At 39.1% G+C, this 5,780-nt stretch overlaps 1 long non-coding RNA gene across 1 annotated transcript; it reads left to right on the forward strand.

Moving 5' to 3' along the window:
* Window positions 1–484: 484 nt before the first annotated feature.
* LOC127667354 (uncharacterized) lies at window positions 485–5,469 on the forward strand. Its single transcript, XR_007973875.1, has 2 exons — window positions 485–742; window positions 5,410–5,469. It is a non-coding gene; the product is annotated as an uncharacterized LOC127667354 (long non-coding RNA).
* The last annotated feature ends 311 nt before the right edge of the window (window positions 5,470–5,780 follow it).

The following is a 5,780-nucleotide window of genomic DNA, read 5'->3' on the forward strand; positions in this document are numbered from 1 at the left end:
TCTGCCGCCTATGCTATTCCTTTTTTTAAAAATTTTTAAAAAAATTTTATTTGATATATTTTTTATTTACATTTCAAATGATTTCCCCTTTTCTGGTCCCCCACTCCCCAAAAGTCACATAAGCCCCCTTCCCTCCCCCTATTCTCCCACCCACCCCTTCCCACTTCCCTGTTCTGGTTTTGTCTTATACTGCTACACTGAGTCTTTCCAGAACCAGGGGCCATTCCTCTGTTCTTCTTGTACCTCATTTGATGTGTGGATTATGTTTTGGGTATTCCAGTTTTCCAGGCTAATATCCACTTATTAGTGAGTGCATACCATGATTGATCTTTTGTGACTAGGTTACCTCACTTAGTATGATGTTCTCCAGCTCCATCCATTTGCCTAAGAATTTCATGAATTCATTGTTTCTAATGGCTGAATAGTACTCCATTGTGTAGATATACCACATTTTTTGCATCCACTCTTCTGTTGAGGGATACTGTACAGAGCCATATTGGGGCAGTCTTGCACTTGGTCAGAGTTTGACTTTGGTCAAGGTTAACTTCTCCCAGTTAGCCAGGATCCTGCTCCACCTAGGGTGGAGTGCACGTAGTAAAGGTCAAGTTCATTGTTCCTCCAGGTATAGGGAGTCCTGAATTAAACAGGTGACCCACCCAGCTGCCGGAGCAGTCAAGACGAAGACCTCCAAGAGAAGCTAGACAACTTCCACCGGAACTCAGCCTGGAGTCTGGGGGGAAGGGTTTGCCCGAACTGTTAAAAGGTCCGGCGCCATTAAAGTTGACGGCTTTGATCAGTGAACATTGACTTAGCCGTACTTTCTTTTCGCCGCTCTTCCCTATGACCCCAAAATTCTCTCAACAGGTAACCCAGTTCACATGTAGCCGCTGGCGGCTACATAGTGGCGCCTGAACGTGGGACGACCTGGCACGAGAGAATTTCTTGAGGTAGCCCTATCCAGCGAAGCTTCGCAGAAAAAGGTGAAAATTAATGGTGTCCGCACGGTAAGCAACATAGAGGGCAAAACTAGCGCTAGTGAATTCGTGTCTATGGTTGTGAGTGCAAGGAATGGATACAGTTTTTCAAGCATACTGCGTGGACCCAGCGCAGAGACTGCTTGGGTTGATAAGATAGGGAAATATGGGGAAGGAATTTGGTAGGCATTTGCCCAAAGCTCGTAAGAGCTGATTTCGGCGAAAAGAAAGGGGTTTTTAAAAATAGGCATATGTCCACAGCTTCTAAGAGCTGTTTAAAGAGGAAAATGGATGCAATTGCTTAACAAGCACGCTTAACTTTCTGTGTATCTTTCCGTGTTTGTCCCGGTGCACCGACTGTCTATGTGTATGTTTATGTCCTCTCTGTGTCTTTGTGTGAATGACTGTTTCATGTTAAAAAGGAAAAATTGGTAAAGATTACATCTGCTGGTAACCTCTTGAGCTAGCCACAGTTTGTGTGGGGATTGATTCAAAGCCACGCTGCAGCAGCGTAGCTCACTCACCCAAGAGGCAAGCATGGCTGGGGAAAAAGCCGCTCTTAAAGCCCAGAAACCTCAAGATTTGGGAAGACCTTGGTTTGGCTTGTGAAATTCATGTAGTCGCTTTATACTTGTTTCTAATTGGTTTTAATGATATAAGGCTTTACATTTCTTGACTAAAGAGTTATAAATTAATTGGTTATTATGTAAAAGGTATAGTGTTATTAAGAAAAGGTTAGTTTAAAACTGGTGATTCAGTGTTAGAGCTATCTTAACTAACTACACGTGGCCTAACGCCACTCATGCTTTGTTCTTGTTTATAATTGGATTTAAAGGTATATTTTGCATGTCTTGACTATAGAGTATTGGCTTAAGTCACTGCACATGATTTAAAAGGTATAATGTTATTAACAAAAGTTAGGTTAAGGCTGGTAGTTTAGGGTAGTCGCCATTTTGAACACGTGGCATGACGATTAAGGCTGGTAGTTTAGGGTAGTCGCCATTTTGAACACCACGTGGCATGACGCAATCCAGGAAATACAGGCCTTTGGGACGCTCCTAAATTGGCATGGTGTTTCATGTGAATCTTGGCCTGGAGATTAGACTTAATGAAGATTAAGATTTAAAATATTGTCTCTTTAATAAGTTACACTGTTATACACTTGAACATAAGAACTGGCATACAAACCTTGTGCTGTAAATATGTGTTTGCCATTAATTTTAAAGAAAATAGATTGTTTAAAATTGAGATTTGCTTCCAAAATTACAATTGTGCTCTAATATTGCAACAAAACATTGAGTTACAATAAAAATCAGTGTGTCATTGGCTACAGTTTTCAGTTTACAGGCTCGTAATTGTTAACATTTTGTAATTAAGATAATTTTGAGAGTGATACAGCTATGGGTTTTAGGGGCCCATTGCCTCTTTTCCACAAGTTTATAGGCTACAATGGTAGGAGCAAAATTTAACCCTCCAAGATTAAAAAGGATATCTCTGTAGAAATGTATTTGATATCAAGTAGGTTCCCTTGACCATGGAATTACTGGTTTCTTTTGTTTAATCCTTAAATTGTCCTTGTAGGTTTGGGTCTGGTCTTAGATAAAAGGCTCAGATTAGAAGATATTTACATTTGAGGAATCTCATACAATGTCCTTGCCAAGGACTCAAGGTGGATCCTAGGGCAGATAAAAAAATTTACATTTGAGTTAATGCAAAGCTTAGAGCTGCCTCAGGGGAAGCTAGTGAGGAAGTTTTGAGAAATTGTTTCTGCCTTACAGGCCCCACCTAGGGAGTGTTTGGCTTAAAAAAAAAAAAAAAAAAGGTTTTTGACTTATCCAGGTGTGGGTTAAAATGCAGTTCAAATCTATGAAAGGTCAAGGAGGCTATAAAAGCATTAACATTTGGCCTGTCTACTCCCTACAAAATTATTGTAAATTTAAAGGGTTGCTTTTTTGCTTTACATTCTGATAATTATAAAAGCATTTGCTTCTAATTTTAAAGAGACAACAAAACAATTTCATTAGAAAGTTTTGCCTCAAGGAATGGCTAACAGCCTTATGTCTTGTGAGAAAAAGTGTTTTGTCTCTGTTTCAATACTAGAAGTTAAGATCTTAAAATTTTCAGTGTATAATGTTCATAGAATGTTTGTTACAGGCCCTTGCTCCTATAGACTTTTAGAATTTTTAGGTAAATGGCTTTCAAAGGTTGTTAGGATATATTAATTGGCTTTATCTTATTTACCTCATTTTAAGCTTGCCACAGAAGGTCTTAAACCTCTGTTTTCAAGGTAGGAAACGTTTGTTCCTTGCTTCAAGCAACAATCAAATTTATTATTAATGGTTGGTCTATTACATGGTAAGCATTTTTAGGCAAAATTAATAACTGTTATCCAAAAGATAATTTGTACTATCAGATCACATGTTTATTCCTTTAAGTTTCTCCCTGCTTCAACACAGATACCTGAATTGGGTGCTATAGCAGCTATTTTTAAGATGTTAAAGGTCAAGCTTTTAATAATAGTAGATATATATATAGCTCATGGTTTATAATTGCTTAAAATTGGTCCATTTTTAATACTGCTAATTCTTAATTTCCACAGTTTATACAAATGTGATTCAAATTTCTAAGAACAAAGGATATGTTCTCTAAATGACTGTCCTTTAGGTATTTGAAATAATTTTATATTTTGTGCACATCAAATTATAAAGATTTGTTCTTGATGTCCTCAATTTCTACCTCTACCACGTAATGGTGTTAATCCTAGAGGACTTAGGTATTACAGATAAATGATATTCATATTTCTAATTTAAAAGATTAAAAAAATATGTACATGTGACTAATGATTCATTTTTAGGCTGTCTAGTTGCAACTGCTCTAACAGAAAAAGCAACTATATTTTATATAATTACATAGTTATTGCCTATGTTATGGTTTATACTTTGTGTTCCAACTTAAATTAATAAAACAATATCTTCTTGGAAGAAAGAAGAGAGGGGAAATTGTGTCCCTGTGCATATAATTTAAATTATGCTTACATGTTTTTAAAAAAAAAAAAAAAAATTTTAAAATTTAGATGCCAAGAAACTCCTTGCTAAATGTATATGACATCTTGTAATTAGACATATTGATGTCTAGGTGAAATGAAGGAATTCACTTACTAACATATGCCATGATCCTGATTTAATATTGGGGGAGAAGGCATGTCCTCTGTTTTTTCCACAGAATGCTGCAGAAGATATGCTGATTGTGCTTGCTGAATGCCCAGACCATGGTAACATAAGAGCTATATTGGGTATATGTTCTTGACTTACCTCAATTGTTAAATGTCCCAGGTTAGATAAATTGCCTAGCTTCAAGCTTTTAGACTTTGTGGGACAGAACATGGAGACTGTTATGCTAGCTTAGGAAAAATTAATCTAAAGAAGAGTTAAAATGACTCTTCTCCTTATTGTGTTCAGCTGACTTAACCATAGACTAGTCTAGAAATAATCCCAATATTGAAGATTCCAATTTTGAAGATGGCTAACAATCTTCAGCCAGCTGTGTTAATTTAACATATAGTCTCCACTTTTCCTGAGAAGTAACAGCTTAATTCTTGATTCACAAGGCTACCTCTCCCACCTCAGAGGCCAAGCTTTGGATCCTTAAAGTTGTTAATTTACAACTGAATTGGATACTTCTGGGACAAGTTAATCCTATTCCACCTTTAACTCTTGACCTTGTCTGTTAAGCAGACTGGCTGTCTCCACCCAGGCTCACCTGGATGGAGAGATTACATGTCTGTTAAAGACACTTGCAGACCCCCCTGGCTTCAAAACTTACACAAGTGGATCTCCAAAGAGGGAGCCACATAGAACTCAGATCTATGTGTGTTTGTTTATGAACAAACATGGGTACCAGCGAGACGTGCGAGGCAAAGCACTGCATGGGGAGGTGAATTTCTGCTTCTGAGTCCCCAGGAAGTACACCTAATTGCATAGGGGTTAACGTCGAGAGGCTGTCCTTAAAATAATAAGGGAGCCTATTACCCCTCCTCTGAAAAAGACGTTATACAATATTTAAGAGGAATTACGGTCAATGCTTCCCCTCCTGGTTAAGGCCCGCCTTCTTATGAAGGATATTTATCCACTTGTTTTCTACCTCCTCGTGTTCAAATTAATAAAAAAAGGGAGGACATGTACAGAGCCATATTGGGGCAGTCTTGCACTTGGTCAGAGTTTGACTTTGGTCAAGGTTAACTTCTCCCAGTTAGCCAGGATCCTGCTCCACCTAGGGTGGAGTGCACGTAGTAAAGGTCAAGTTCATTGTTCCTCCAGGTATAGGGAGTCCTGAATTAAACAGGTGACCCACCCAGCTGCCGGAGCAGTCAAGACGAAGACCTCCAAGAGAAGCTAGACAACTTCCACCGGAACTCAGCCTGGAGTCTGGGGGGAAGGGTTTGCCCGAACTGTTAAAAGGTCCGGCGCCATTAAAGTTGACGGCTTTGATCAGTGAACATTGACTTAGCCGTACTTTCTTTTCGCCGCTCTTCCCTATGACCCCAAAATTCTCTCAACAGGTAACCCAGTTCACATGTAGCCGCTGGCGGCTACAGGATACCTGGGAGCCTGTGCTATTCCTAGCGTCTAGAACAATGTTTGGCATATTAGGGGAATTCAGTATTTGTTGGATGAATGAATGGCCCCTCTAGACTCACTCAGGGAATGGAAGTAGTGCTAAGCTCAAGGATGGTTGTTACTGCTGAGTGTCACCTGTATACCTTGGCCTGGGGGAGCTTCAAAAGCCTCTAAGAGCGTAAGCAGGAAA

This window comes from Apodemus sylvaticus, chromosome 1 (assembly GCF_947179515.1).
Source record: "Apodemus sylvaticus chromosome 1, mApoSyl1.1, whole genome shotgun sequence".
NCBI lineage: Eukaryota > Metazoa > Chordata > Mammalia > Rodentia > Muridae > Apodemus > Apodemus sylvaticus.